Here is a 16398-nt window from a genome sequence, read left to right as displayed (position 1 = left end):
GGCGGGGATTTAAATTTGCACACCCAGTTGAGTTGTCTGTCCGGTGGGTCCCTGCGGAAAATGTACGGGCAGTCGGCGGGTCACCCGTACACACAGCCTGACGTACCAATACAGTATATCTGCAAGATATTTCGACGTCGGCTGTGCTGCGGGACAAGTGTGATATGTTTGTGAACGACGACGTTCAGAGACATATTGTCTGTACTGATACATCTATCAGTATATACCCAGCATAAGATGGCAGTGCCAACCCCATGTAATAGCTGTCACTATGTGCTCTCTCCTGTAGCCATTGTTTTGGAGTGGTAACATGAGGCCCAGCAAATGCTTCAATGGGCAGCTAAGGAGTGGGAACCCACATGCACTGATAAATTATTCCTTTCAGCATAACCCCCAATGGCTTTAGGGCCATGGGTGTAACACTCTTAGGTGCCATTACAGTAAATCCAACTGACACCAACATGCACTGAATTTGAATCTCCATCAGTCAGGTAAAAATATTAAAAAGAAATAATAAAGTTACAAATTTCAGTCACACATATGATGCATATATACCCTTTACTATGGCCATACGTACATACACAAAAACTCCATTAAAGTACACAATATCGAAGTCACAGAATAAAATTTGGAAATACTTTGTGGGTTCAGTAAAAGCTGGGTAAGGCGCGCTCTCTATATGGTGGGGCAGTGTGTAAAGTGCTTGGGTAAGAGTGATCTGTATGACAGAGAGACGTAGACGGTGGTGTTGGGTCAAGGTAATTTTATTGGTTTAAGGTAGGTAGGCACAATGCTACTAGAGGGTAATTGACCCAGGAGCAGTGGGGGGAAGAGCAGGATGGGTGCACGGGGGGGAAGGTGGGTAGACCCTTTTAGGGGGCTCCTTTTCCGTGCAGTTCTGGACTTTCTGGGTTCAGTTAATTTCCTGAAGGTAATATTAAAAATTAGATTTTCTAAAAAATTTTGTCTATTTTATCCTTTGTAATGCTATTTACATGAAGATTGTACTACTAATAGTCCTAGCTGTCCCGGAAAAAAAAACACAAATAAAGGGATGTGGTCAGGAAGCCGGCAGTCGAAATGCTGACCGCCGACTTCCCGACTGTGAAAGCCAGCCATGGGACTAATGATAGGCGTCTAAATACCGACACCTGTCATTAGCCCCACGCCGAAATCCCGACGCCCGGCATACAGAACGTAGGTAAACCAGGTGTCGAGAGCTTAGAGCCGCAGGGGGGGGAGGGTTAGGTTTAGGGACTCCCGGGGGAACTTAGGGTTAGGCCTCCCCTGGGAGGGTTAGGGTTAGGCACTAGGGAGCACGGTTAGGGTTAGGCACCCCTAAGAGAGGGTTAGGGTTAGGGGGGGAGAGGGGAGGGTTAGGGTACTTACTTACCTTAGTCGGGATCTTCATCTGCCGGCCTTCTGGCATCGGGATTTCATCTGCTGGGCTTAGGACTGGCGGTAATACATACTGATTCCCAAAAAAACATGCTACTGTATATGGTAATGCAAATGACCTAGAACCATCTGATTTAAACCCGGCATTAAACTCTGGCAGAAGGGTATTTTCTTTTTGGTAAACCCCAGTATGGAGTAATAACTGACTGGTGAGAATTCAGGATACTAGGCTGCTGTTATTTATATGGTGCCAACACAATACACAGGACTTTACAGATAATATTTGATCATTCTCATCATTCTCTGCTGAAGTGGAGTTTACAATCTATATTTCCTACTGTCAGGCTCAGACTGGGCTGCAGGGGAATTGGGTAATTCCCCGGTGGGCCTCACAGTATTTTGGCCATGCCCCTTTCTATGAGGGTCAGGTCTTAGCGGGACGCAAACCGGGGGAGGAGTAAACTGCCATCAGGCACAGCCGCATTAACAATGGGTCTAGTGTACCTTTACTGCTCCAGACTCCTGCCCATTCAGTCCCCACCCATGGCCAATGAAGCTCCGCCGACCAAGGGGATGCCGAAGCAGCGCCCACTCGTGGGTTTATGAAGTTCCGACAATTTACCCCATGCGGTGCGTCCTGAGTCAGCAGCATGAAGCAGGAACTAAAAAAGGCTGCCAGGCATATCTGCACAGCACACTGCAGGCAATAGGAGGCTCAGCTGCGTCTGTCAGGTATGTCTGTGACAGTGTTCTTTATAGGAGTTCTGTGGGGAAAATGGCGCTTTGGGGAATACTGTGCATTAAAGTGTGACTTGTGGAGCATTTCCGTGGTGGCATGTACGGTATTGTTGTGGGGTGCATGAGGGGTATTTTTGTGTGAGCATGTGGGGTATTTTTGTGGTGCATGTTGGGTATTTTTATGGGGGGGCATATGGGGTATTTTTCTGTGGGCATATGGAGTTTGGCTGTGTGGGCATATGGGGTATTTCTGTGGTGGCATGTGGGATATTTTTGTTTGGGCATATGGGGTATTTCTGTGGTAGCATGCGGGATATTTTTGTTTGGGCATATGGGGTATTTATATGGTAGCATGTGGGATATTTTTGTGGGGTGGCATGTGGGGCTATGTTTGTGGGGGCAAATACCATCTGATATTTTTTGTAACAAAAATCATTCTACATTTTGTTTGTTGATCCCAATTATTTGGCATTATAATATGCCGCTTATATTCGTGAGTCTTTTGTATATCTTTGTTTCTTTTTTAAAGAATAATTATTTTTGTAAAAACAGAGAAATATTTATTTCTGGTAATAAAAGTATTAATTAGAAAGTTAGATAGACAGAGCAGTGGCGCACACTAGTGGGGTTTCTCAGTACCCATAAACCCCTCCTGATACAGATTTTTTTTCAGAAATAGAGCCCCTATGCGGGACCAGTAATATGCGAGGGAATAAGGGGTCTATGTACTAAGCCTTGGAGAGAGATAAAGTAGATGGAGATAAAGTATGAACCAATCAGTTCCTAACTGTCACTTTACAGGCTGTTTGAAAATTGACAGTTAGGAGCTGGCTGGCTGGTACTTTATATTCATCCACTTAGTACATAGGGGTCTACGTGCTCACCACTATCAGTTAAAATAAATGGTATGGTACATACAGACTAAAGCTCTTCCTTAAAGTTTTATATGTGTGAGATAGCAGGGGAAAAGGGGAGGAGAAATTACGAAAAGGGATGGATGGGGGGAGGGGGCAGGCTCGGAGGGATACCCAGGTGTTCTGTGAAATACTTGGTTGGCTCCGGTGATTTGTAGCTTGCCCTCTATTGTGGGAGGGCATAACCTATGGCACCATTAATTTGTTGCAGGCTGCAGTGCAACTGCTTGCCGGGCAGTCATCAAGGCTGTGACTAACCTGACCGACAGCTACACCAGGGGACTGGAGCACAGTACACTGACAGTCAGACTCAGCACTGCAGTCTACTGCAGGGCAATAAATCCCAGTAGTCTCTGCAGTGGGGGCAGAGGAGCATGCGCTGAGCTCTGATTGGATGAGCTCATCAAATGCTCCTCTGACCCATGAAGATCAACAGCAGCCTCATAGGAGTGACTCATTGTGAGGCTGTGACTGCTGCTCTGCTGGCTGCCTGAGGCTGCTGTTGTTTCTGGTGGGAACACTATATGGGCACTACAGTGCAGTATACTTTATGGGGGCACTACAGTGTGGCAAAATGTGTGGGCACGACAGTATAGCAGAATGTGTGGGCATTACATGTGGCATAATGTGTGGGCACTACTGTACATGTGGCATAATGTGTGGGCACTACAGTGTGGTATGTGTGGGTACCAGTGTGGTATAATGTGGGGGCACTACAGTGTGGCATAATGTGTGGGCACTACAGTGTAGCATAATGTGTGGGCACTACATGTGGCATAATGTGTGGGTACTACATGTGGCATAATGTGGGGTTACAGTGTGGCATAATGTGTGGGCACTACAGTGTAGCAGGATGTGTGGGCACTACAGGTTACATAATGTGTGAGCGTTACAGATAACATAATGTGTGGGTACTACAGTGTAGCAGAATGTGTGGGCATTACAGATAACATAATGTGTGGGTACTACAGTGTGGTATTATGTGGGGGTACTACAGTGTGGTATAATGTGGGGAGCACTATAGTGTGGCATAATGTGTGGGCGCTACAGGTGGCATAATGTGTGGGCACTGCAGGTGGCATAGTGTGTGGGCACTACAGTGGCATAATGTGGGGGGCACTACAGTGTGTTATAATCTAGAGGCACTACAGTGTGGCATAATATGGGGGGCACTACAGTGTGGCATAATGTTAATACATGTCTCATTTACCCACAACTGACCAGCATTGCAAGGGTTACTGGGTGGCTCACCACTACCTCTCTGACTCCTCTATGCTCACACTATCTTCCTGACCCCCCCATACCCATTAATACCTGTCTGCACTAACCCCCTGACCCCTCCCTACCAAACACTATATCTCTGCACTACCGCCATGACCTCTCCATAATAACCACTACCTATCTGCACTATTCCCTGACTCCTCCATACTCTCCACTACCTTTCTGTACTATTCCCTTGACCCCTCCTTACCAAACACTATCTCTCTGCTGTTTGTATTATCCAACTGGACCCTCCATGCCAAATACTGCACTGCCTACATGGCCCCCCCATGCCCACCACAACTGACCCCTTACTACATAATCTACTGCCATGCACAGGAGTAGATTACTGAAGAGAGAGAGAGAGAGAGAGAGAGAGAGAGAGAGAGAGTTATAATATTCTATTTGTAGTATAAAAAAAGGTAATAAATTATACTAATATTTTTTCAACACTATAGTTGGCCACACCCCCTCCAGTGACTAGCCACACCCCTTTGTGGGTCTCTATTATTGCGTTCCCTTATGGGCCCTTCATGCTCCAGTCCACCACTGTCTACTGTAACACACACACACACTTACAGCAGGCATTGTACTGGTCATGTGGGTGGAAGTTACTTGTCTACTTTGTCACAGTGCATTAACACATTGCTTCCAGATTTCAAAGCTGAGTAAATTGAGCTTTTACATAGACCCATAGACAGCTAAGGGGACTCATTTTTTGGTACTTATTAAGAGGACTGCAGCAGATATCTCCAATATCTGCGGTGGTGCCCCCCTTGATAAATGGCAGCTATACTAAAGAATATGGCTATTGTCTACAATTATTAGTATGATAAATAAGCCCCACAGTATTGTTACAGAAAAGTATCTGACAGTAACTTAAAAAAAAACATTCAAATTAAACACTACAGACAGTGGCATGCCAAAATTCAGGCCTACAAAAAATGTATACTAAAAACTATTCTGTTCATCATTGAGAGTGCTGGGAATTGTTACACTGTATATGCTAGCCTTCATTCTTCCTGCCACAGCTGATGCCTTTATAAACTTTGGTTTTTCAGACGGAAATAGACAACAAAACATCAATTTCTCTGAAGATGACTTTCTATTGTATGGAAAAATATGTTGTATCACATGTTTTATGTTCAGAACTGGATGGTGTTGGGTTTAAAAAAGTCCTAATAGGTAATTTGTTATTTTAAGCTGCAATTCCACACAAGCCTTTGGCTGCCAGGAGCTGGGTGTTTTCTCAGTGCTAGACAGGCAGACTGCTCACATATGCACCACAGTTACAAAATGTGATTCTTCTGTAACAAATGTATCAGCGGCACAAGTATTTTACTGGCAACAGGCCCATCTTCAATGTTACCTTATCATATGGAGCATACACACGGTCAGATTTTTCTTCAGATCTGAACGATAACAATTTTAAAAATCGTTCAATCGTTCATATCTGAAGGAAAATCTGACATAAGGTGCGTACACACTGGGCGATTAAAGTTTATGACTGAACGATAACGATATCGTTATCGTTCAGTCATTCACTTTATCGTTCATTTTTTTTACCTAAATGATTAACAATAACGATGAACGACGAACGATGCGCATTCACGCAGGTCGTTCAACTTTTGCGTTCATCTGGCAAACATGCAGGCCAACATGACAATATTGTCAGGTTGCTGCATGTTGGGGAATGGGGGAGAGAGCCCAGCGCTGAACGATATCGTTAATGATATCGTTCAGCGGGTGTGCTCAATGTCATGAACGACATTGAGCACACCCTGCCAGGGACACACTAGATGATATCGCTCAGGGAGCATATCGTCTAGTGTGTATGCTCCTATATCTGACATGTCTGAATGATGAACGATGAACGATGCGTGTTCCCGATGGTCAGATAACGATATCTGACATCTGATGTGTTTGCAGTCAGATTTGGACGATTCCATTCATTTTAATGCAGTCAAAAATCGTTTATAGTTCAAATCGTTGAAATCGTTGGTCAAATCGTTCATCAAATCGTTCAAATCGTTCAATCGTTCATCTGACACATCTGACAAATCTGACTGTGTGTATGCACCATAAGGCTGTTTTTATCTTAAACGGAGCATATGAACAAAACAAGATTTTAGCATTAGGGGGCTTACTGACAAAAAATAAATTTTAAAGCACATGTACTTATATTTTTAATAAGGAAAAAATATTTTTTAATAATAAAGCATTTTTATTGTATTTACATGTGCTATTAGGATGTCAATAGCATTGGTGGACAGAGACTTTGCATATTAGAGGAGCCAACAATAGTAATTGCTATAGTAATTGTGGGGTTTAATAAATAGGGAGAAGCACTATCTCTGGCAAAAACATTCTTGCTTTTCCTAAATAAACCCCTAAGTCACTGTTAACTTATTTCAAACAGAATACTGACTCAATAAGCGCAAAATTAACTAAAGCCACCGAACAATACCACACAAAAACAATACTATCTGACCGTGCCATTAAACTAGTTGCCTTTTACATTTTTTTAATGACTACTGTACAGTACCTCTCCGGAATCGCTTCGGCACCTGCAAATCACGGGCTATTACATTTGGCTCAGACTGTAGAATTCTTTCCTTCTTTTGGTTTTGGATGTACTGTATAATAGCATAATAATGTTCAGACAAACTCTCCTAAAATGGAAATGTAGACCTTTAATAAAAAACAAAACAAAGTAATAAAAGTGATTGTAGGAAAATAGCAGTCCCTCAGGGATATTCTCGCCAATCTATTGTAATTGAATTACAAACTAGATTAAACAGGTTAAAAAGGGGTGCATGAGAAAATGTGATCACAAAATGATTAAAAAAATGAAGAAAATAATTAAAAAAACACTAATCCACGACACTCACCATTCCTAGATTTGGGGTGCAACATGGTATGTGATCACATTGTTTAGGTAAAAATCACAGGGGCTCTACAGTCTGTACCCCCCAAAAAGATGCACTAACATAGGGAATCAACGTAGATGTGTACTAATAGCCCTAATAAAAATGTTTGGGGGTACTTAAGTAGTTTAAATTGCTTCTTATTAGCGTCTTTGCAAAAGGGGTGATGAATGGCATAAAGCTGTATTTTTTGGTGAAAATAAGTAGTCCAGTCAAATTTGGGGTACATGAAAATGGGTGCTAGCATATTTGAATTTTTCTAAAGTAAACTCTTAAAAAATTTCAAAACTGCACCTGCTATCCCAAAAACATCTGACCCATCCTTGCAGACCCCCAAGAAGTCTATTTAGCTAGTTTTTATGCTTGTCCCCCCACTTTTTACTTTTTCACCCCAAAAAATGAAAGTACTTGTTTGAGATGTTCTTAGTTTTTTCTTTTCGTTTTTTTTGACAGATTTGTCCTTTGGGGGACTGTCCCAAAGGGCTCTGGGTCATTTCCTCATGTTTGCACCCCAATATAAAGATTTTGCACTTCATTTTGCACACCTGCTGTTCATTGGAGAAACTTTTTCGCCTATTACATTGCATTAACTTTCTGCTTAGGCGAGTTCCGCCTGGAATTGAATTTGGAGATAAGTTCTTAACAGGCAAAAAGCGGCAATAAGCGAAACTTTTAGCTGATTACGGCTTTTCACCTCTAATTGACTACGGGCCATAGGCCCCTAAGTCAGGTGCTTTATGAACTGATAAGTACTAGTAATACATTTATAGAGGAGTTAGCAGTGGGAAGGGATCTATAATCAGATTATCACTCAGGCTCCACTGTAATTTTTATTCAACCGGGGTTGATAAAGTCATGACTGTCAGACTTAAAATACTGTTATACTGTAGTACGGAGAGAGTAGAATGGGTTAAAATAATATACATGTTCATACTGAAAAGTCCAGGATGTGGTAGAATTGACTTGAAACAGTTCAGAGACTTCTAGGGGGAAAAATATTAATCAAAAGAGAATAATGAGGTTCATTAATTAGCTTCCCTTGCCTCATTCTCCGAACAGCAGTATGGGAGCCTGGGGCAGCTATTAGCAGCTCCTACTTATTCTATTGATCTGTGTATATCGAAGAAATTCCTTTTTTCGTCCTAAGATGTTTTATTGATTCAGATATCCTTTCTCTTTTGAAACAACATGAAAGTTAAACTGAACTTTGCAGCAACTCTGAGCCAGAAGAAAGACAGAGTTATCTTAGTGTTTAATCCTCGTATGAAGCAGGCAGTGCAATGCTTCCCCTCATAGTAAATCAACATCTAAAAACTCCCCAGAATTAGAGGTGTTTGAACTGTTTTGAAACAATTCTAGAACTTGTTAATTGAATCTATTTAGAAGTTTGAGAAACTGTGGTAAATTCTTGAACATTTTTTAAGTATAAAAGATCTTCAGTATGGTTACGTTTGACGCCCATGAAACACGTGCAGATTATTACAGGTTTGTTAAACGTGCCATAGGACATTTGAGAACATTTAATGACCATGTTTGATGCACGGTTATACCCCTTTTACATAAGAGCAAAAACCTGGGTTTTTGCTGGGTATACCCGGGTCGCAGCTCAGTGTAAAAGGGTCCCTGAAAAATAACCCGGGTCAAGTGACCCAGCAATCCAATCCAGGTAGCTACCAGGGTCAGACGCAGGATGGACCTGGGTAATGGTGCAGTGTAAACGGCACAACCCGGGTTATCCAACCTGGGTCATGCCTAAAATAATCTGATTGGTGGTTGTGGAACAGTCACCTCCCATTTTTTATGACCTCACAAGTTTAGCAGGGCAGACCCAGGTTTAGTGTGAACGGGGCGGACCTGAAAATAACCCAGATCGATGGTGCTGTGTACATGGTGTCTGACCTGGGTCTGACCTGGGTTCGAACCATGTCTCAAAACTCAGGTCAGACCCGGATTTTTGTTTGAAAAGAGGTACTGTATCAGTTTGTTTGATGCATGCTTAGCATGTTTGATGCATGCTTTCAACTTTTAATATTGCCAGATCAAATTCAGTACCAGGAAAACTTTGAAATTTAGGTCAAGCCATTAATAAATTGCAAACATGTTTGAAGCCATCAGACTGACACAGTTTGATTACATTTCAGACTTGCTTGAATAGTTCAAGTATCTCTACAAATAGTATGATTTAATCCTCTAGATCACAGGTTCTCAAATTCGGTCCTCAGGACCCCAAACAGTGCATGTTTTCCAGGTCTCCTCACAGAATCACAAGTGAAATAATTAGCTCCACCTGTCCCAAAGTATATTAGAGTGAGACAGGTGCGGATTGGCCATCAGACCCACTGGGAAGATTCCCAGTGGACTGACACATCTATGGAGCTGCGGGTTGATCTGAATTTTGTTCTGTTACATGTGGCTCCACCCCCAGCAGCTTTGCACTTCTTGGATCACAGGCATACCACATGCATGAGCAACCTGGCCATACCTCTATGTTAGAGTGCCACAGTACTGCACGGATATTCAATACTTAGCTCCTCAAGTGACCACTACTATTACTGTTGTTATAGCCACTGTGACCACTGCTGCTAACATTGTGCATACTGCTTACCGTGTATACGGATGTACCACCGATGTTAAACCTGCTTATATCGCTGTACCGAATAAACTCAGCATCCTGGTTAAGGACATCTGTGTGGACTGACCGTCCATCTCACATTCCGCTGATGCCTATTGCAAACCACATATATTCCACCACTAGTTATACCAATAATTGTATTGACCTTACAAGTAGAGGCTGGCACTCTAGTCCTTCTCTGTAGGCGAGACAGAGCTCCTCTACTCTCCAGTATCAGATGGAGAAGAACTGCGCCACACGCCTCAGAGCAGTCCACGTCTGGCTGGTAAGTTAGGGGAATTGGAATGGAATATATTTCAAAATGGTATGAAATTAAGCAGGAGTTTGGGGTATTATAGTTATACTGTACTGTGGGGCATTATACTCTGAGGGTTTTACTGTATCTTCTGGGGGCTTGGGGTATTATACTCTGCGGGTTTTACTGTACTGTCTGCGGGCCTGGGATATTATACTCTGAGGCTTATATTGTACTGTCTGGTCTTGGCGTATTATGCACTGTGGGCTATACTGTACTGTGGGGGTTTGGGGTATTATACTCTGAGGGTTATATTGTGGGGTATTATACTCTTAGGGAGTTATCACTAACACAGGATACCTGACCCCACCAGTTTATAGAACTACATTTTATTCTGGTTTGACAATGAAGAAAGGTCAAAGCGCAGCGCCTATGCTGATTTCACAGCGCAGAAACATTTAGGGACCCTTAGCGTTGCAACTAATGGTTGAATTATAATGACCATTACAGCAAAAGAGTAAAAATAAAGTGTTAATTGAATAAAATCTGCTTCAAATTCTCAAACTCTCACAACTTTATTAAATATAAGATTTTTCTTTATCTCTCATCACAGAACAATTGTCCACTTATATTTTGTGACCTTTATGTGTGTTAGGTCAGACTACTGTGAAATGCCCTGCCATTTGTTGGTGTAACCCGTCTACCATTTCTTCTTGCTATATATAGCCTTGCCTATCACCGATGTCTCCAGGTACAGTATAAAGTTTGGTGTTGGTTCTACCTACAGTATATTTGATATGGTGCCACCTACTTGAGGCTACTTCTAGAAATTTTTCCAGGACCACTTTTAGTCCCCAATCTGCCCCTGGTGTGAGTGGTCTTTGATTGATAGGACTTTATATCCAAATTTAAATAAAACTGGTCCAGCAAAGCATTTATTGCCAAATATTATTTATTGCTATAAAGCCAGAAAAAGAATAATACATGAAAACCTACCACTATTCTTATCTGTTACCAGGTAGTGAGGAGGTAAAATGTAACACCCCTCCTGATGGAGTGATAACCAGCCCAAAGTCAGATTAAATAGTTAATTAACCCTATTCACCATGCCAACTGGAAGTTGAGTTTGGATAATGTTAGGGGTTAATGCACATTTCACTCAAGTGAGTGAACAAGATAATGTAATTATGCATGAGGTGTCAAGGAGAGCAATGAAACAGTTTATAGAGGAATTGGACTTCAGAGAGAAGGTGCCCTATGAGAGAGAGCCACTGTCAAATAAGGGGGCAGAACACTAGTAGTCATAGAGTTAGTTACAGTGTACTAACATGAGCCTACAGTGTACATTATGACCTCCTTCTGCCTCTAGTTTAACGTTTCAGAGTTCACCTAGACATAGAGTAACTCTTGCCACCTCTTTCATGCCTGTAGCACTTGGAATTATCAGGCAGATATATACAATTACTACAATTATTATTATTATTATTATTATTATTATTATTACCAGTTATTTATATAGCGCACACATATTCCGCAGCGCTTACAATGTAACTTCTCATGAGCAGGACCCTTATATCCTTTGTTTTAATTTCTGCACTGATTATGGCCCTCATTCAGAGCCACTCGTTAACAGCAGTACGCTCGTTGCGTTCCGATGTTGAATAACCGCGCATGCGTCGGTGTAACACTGCGCATGTGCGTACTGCAGATTGCGAGTTTTTTTGGACTCGTTCCTAAAATAGCGTACAGGAAGTGACATGTCAAATGTGATTGACAGAACAGGGCGTTTTAGGGTGTTGACGAGGATGGAGATGGAAAAACGCAGGCGTGGCGAGGCGTTTTTGAGGCGTACATACATTAGCAGATGCGAGCGTAAAATGTGTACGGACCGACTCCTACGTCACTGGATGATCCTCTTTCCCTTCCAAATGCTCGCACAGCTTAGGGTCTGGATTACTCGACCACATTGGCGATGGCCTTCTCCTCCGTCCCTGGACTCCATGATGTTGTTGCGATTAATCGCGGGCGGGCAGAAAAGCAATTAGTGTTGGATTGAGAACCGGCTTGGTATGTGTTTTGAAATCAGTTTTTTGGGATAGCACAAAACGTACGCAGGTGGAACTCAGAGCTGCTAATGTCAGGATGACACAGTCAATTTGCGTACATTTGGGGGGGTTTATTTGGGCAGCAATTTGGTGGTTAGGGCCTATTGTAACAATAATTTCATCATGTTTTCAGTTTCGCACCATTTTATTTGTGCCTCTTGAATTTGTCGAATTATATGAATTTTTAAACGTTCCTTAAAGAGCCCTTTTTTTTTTTTTTTTTTTTTGGGCCGAGTTTTTGCCTTTTGGCCCAGGATTAAATGTAACCCATTTGTACAATAATTTCACAATCCAATGTCATTGTTTAATTTCCAATTTATTGCTCAAACAAAAAAACTTATTTTAAAAATTTTGGGGACATCTTTTTTGCCCAAAGATATGTTCCCAAATCAAACAAATTGGCCCAACAGAACTGTTGACATAAACATACATCAAAAAAATAAAAACATTTCACAAGAAAGGAGAGGGAAGTTTTGACCCGAAAGGAATATGAGCCAAGCACAGAAGGATTGTGGGAAAAGTCACCATTGCTGTCACCGTTTTTTCACCCGTTTGGATGGGGGAGGGAGGGCGCCAGACCGGGTCCGGGATGTCATCGGGCAGGCCTGTCCAGAGGCAGATGTTGTGGCCTCTGGACTAGGCACAGGGCTAGGCACATTTGGAGTATTGGCAGATGTTGTGCCAGAGGTGGAGGATCCTGATGTTCCGGCAGGAAGGGAGGTCGGCTCCACCATGTGCTGGCGAACGAGCTGCTCCAGGGCATTGGCGATGCGGATGTTGGCCCTGGTATTTTCCGCCAGGGCCTGACCAATGGTCTCGTTGGCCGCAGCATTTTGCTCTAGGGCCTCAGCCACCCCGTAGTAGACTGGCGTCCATCCTCTGCAGAATCTCCGTATGGGAATCCGATTTGAAATTGAGTTCTGTGAGGAGGGCCACTGCCTGCGAGGGGGATTGTCCTGGACTGGCTTCTGCAGGGTCCTCAGCCGGATGTACTGGTTCCTCCCCTGCAGAGCCAGCAGAAATTCGGCGGCCAAGGCTCCCCTCTGGAGCAGACTCATCCGCCTGTGTCTCTGTTAGGAAAAAAGAGAAAAGCCTCACATTACAATCTACATATTGGCACAATAACATTTCAGAGTTGATGACATCCAAAGATTTACCTGGGACAACATGAGGAGCCGCAAAGTCTGGCATGTCCGTATCCATGTTGGACACGCCAAACACCTCCACAGGCTGCACACACCCCTGTGCCAGCTCTTCTAAATCCGTCAACTCCAATGACACAGGGGTGGGACCCCCACCTGTCCCCCTTGCATGCCTAGCCCTGTCCGCGAGTTTTTGTTTTAAGCGATATTTGAAGTCGCCCCATCTGTGGGAAAAAATGGAAGCCATTATCCTTTGGTTTAAAATGGGGTTTGTTTTTAGGGGGGGCAAGGGTTTACTTACCGCCGTTTGACATCCCGGGCTAGACGGACATAATCACCCACCCTATTGACAGCAACGGCTACCTCTTCCGACATTCTCCACTTCTGGCTTAGACTCATATTCCTGTCTGCCTGTGGCAGGATGTCCACACACTTCTGGATCAAAACCTCCATCTCCTTTCTTGTGAAATGTGGCTGCCATTTTTTTTTGGCCGCTTTGGCCGGAATACTGGGCCCAGCAGCCTCTTCCATGTCATTCTCCTCACCTATTTGTGTAAATGTACAGAATTCACAAAATCACAACTTGCCTAATCTTATGTTTCAAATTAATCATTGATACAAAATGCATGAAAGACTTACCGCCTGACTCTTGGGCATTTTTTCCCTGGTCTGTCGCCATGTCTGAGGTCCAAACAAGAAATACACCAGAATTTGAATGTGTTTTCGTGACGTATTTATACATGCGTCCTTATTTTGCGGCCGCATCATTGATTGTGCGGCCCTATGATCCCTCCTTAATTTGTGCGGGAAACGAAACACTATTTATGGCTTGGTGTGTCTCAAGTCGAGGTGGCGTTTTTGGATTGTTGGAGGTTATCTTGGCTGGAGTTTATTGATTGCGTAGAAAGGAGTTGGCGGTTGGAGATTCGTTTGTTGGTTAGATTTGCGTTTTTTTTTTCCGTTATCTTTGTTGGTTTATATTTTTGGGACCTCGTTTCTTGATTTGGTAAGTTTTGTGAAGTCTAACTTTTGTTCAATTGTTGTTTCATTGTGTTTCTTTTTTTTTGTAAATTTTGGACCCATAATTTCTTCTATTTTAGATTTTGTTTATTTTCGACCCAAAAGACCTTTTGATTTTGACTCTTATATATTTGCTCTTGGTAAGTCCATTTTTTATATTGTATTTGCAAACTAATTAGCGCATTTTTAGTAGTTACTTTTGTGACTTGTATTAGCGAACTAATTAGCGCATTTTTAGTAGTTACTCTTGTGACTTGTATTAGCGAACTAATTAGCGCATTTTTAGTAGTTACTCTTGTGACTTGTATTAGCGAACTAATTAGCGCATTTTTAGTAGTTACTCTTGTGACTTGTATTAGCGAACTAATTAGCGCATTTTTAGTAGTTACTCTTGTGACTTGTATTAGCGAACTAATTAGTGCATTTTTAGTAGTTACTCTTGTGACTTGTATTAGCGAACTAATTAGCGCATTTTTAACAGCTTAATAATCATTCTAACTTTTTGGTGGTTTCTCTTTCGCTTTTTGTGCCAACATTTCGACCCATTTTGATGTACTGTGTTAAATGTCGCTTTGCTGTTTTGCTAAATGGGTGTTTGGCATATTTTAACTTTGGTCTAGCACAAAATTTGTAAACAAAAATGCACAGAGTGAAATGTGTCAAGTAATTTTGGTGTTTATTTTCAGTTTGGACGTATCATGACAATACCCCGGCATGTAAGCAGCAATGGATGGTATCATCAAGCTAAGTTGTTTTAATATAGTTTTGGGGTGGGTCAAAAGCCTTACTTTAAAATCTTTGAATTTCAGGTTGATCTGGGGCGGATTGTTCTGGCCATGCTCCCGGAAGCCGACCAACCTCAATCTCGTCCCAGGCGTAGGCATCGTAGGCATGCAAGGCCCTAGATATTTCGAACACGTGTCACCCTTTTTGGAATGCCCGATGATGAGGTTTTAAGACGCTACCGTCTACCTCCCAAAATCATCATAGACACTCTCTCATTAATAGAAAGTGATCTTGAGCGGCAAATTGACAGTCCAACAGCAATACCACCACTTACGCAATTTATGGCGGTGTTACATTTCTGTGCCTCAGGATTGTTTCAAACAACGGTGGGAATAGTGGCGGGCATCTCCCAATCCTCCTTTTCCCGGATCCTGAGGGCAGTGATGGAGGCACTTTTCAAGCACCTCCATCATTTTATTCAAATGCCTTTGGATATGGGTGCCCTTAGTGTGGCCAAGGCCAATTTTTACCAAATAGCTGCCTTCCCACACATCATAGGGGTTGTGGATGGTACTCACATACCACTTCAGCCTCCAGCCCGGCTGGAGGCCATATTTAGAAACAGGAAACACTATCACTCCCTGAATGTAATGGTGGTATGTGATGCCTCCCTCCAGATCCTGTCCCTGAATGCTAAATTACCCGGAAGTGCACATGACTCCTTCGTCATTCGGCAATCAGGGATATGGCACAAATTAACCAACCTACAAGCTGGTGATGCGTGGCTTCTGGGTAAGTGGAGACCTTTAGTACATAACAATGTTAAGCTTGATACACAGTGTTCCTGATGTTGTCAATTCTTTTCCATAGGAGACAGTGGATATCCTTGCATGTCCTGGCTGCTCACTCCTTATTTGGCTCCCACACCAGGCCCACAAAGTGCATTTAATTCCGCACTTACAGCCACCAGGCAAATGGTGGAGCGCTGTATCGGCCTTTTAAAAGGCCGATTCAGATGCCTCCACCGCTCTGGTGGCGAGCTCATGTATTTGCCGGATATGGTGTCGAAAATTGTGGTCCTGTGTGGGATATTTCACAACATCGCCATAAGGAGTGGTGTCCCAATGCAGCCAGAGGATGCCTTACCTGAGGATGGCCCCCCCGAGGTTGGTCGGAGGTCAGTATGTGGGGGGGCCATACGCGATGATGTGGTGGCCAGATTTTTTAGGTAAGTTTGAACAAAACAGTGTTTTAACCTAATGTGTTTGTGTTTGTTTGCGAACATCTAATTTTGTTTTCTT

Source organism: Taudactylus pleione, unplaced genomic scaffold (assembly GCF_031769625.1).
Source record: "Taudactylus pleione unplaced genomic scaffold, aTauple2 ptg000066l, whole genome shotgun sequence".
NCBI classification, from domain to species: Eukaryota; Metazoa; Chordata; class Amphibia; order Anura; family Myobatrachidae; genus Taudactylus; species Taudactylus pleione.
Note: the sequence above shows the minus strand (reverse complement) of the source record.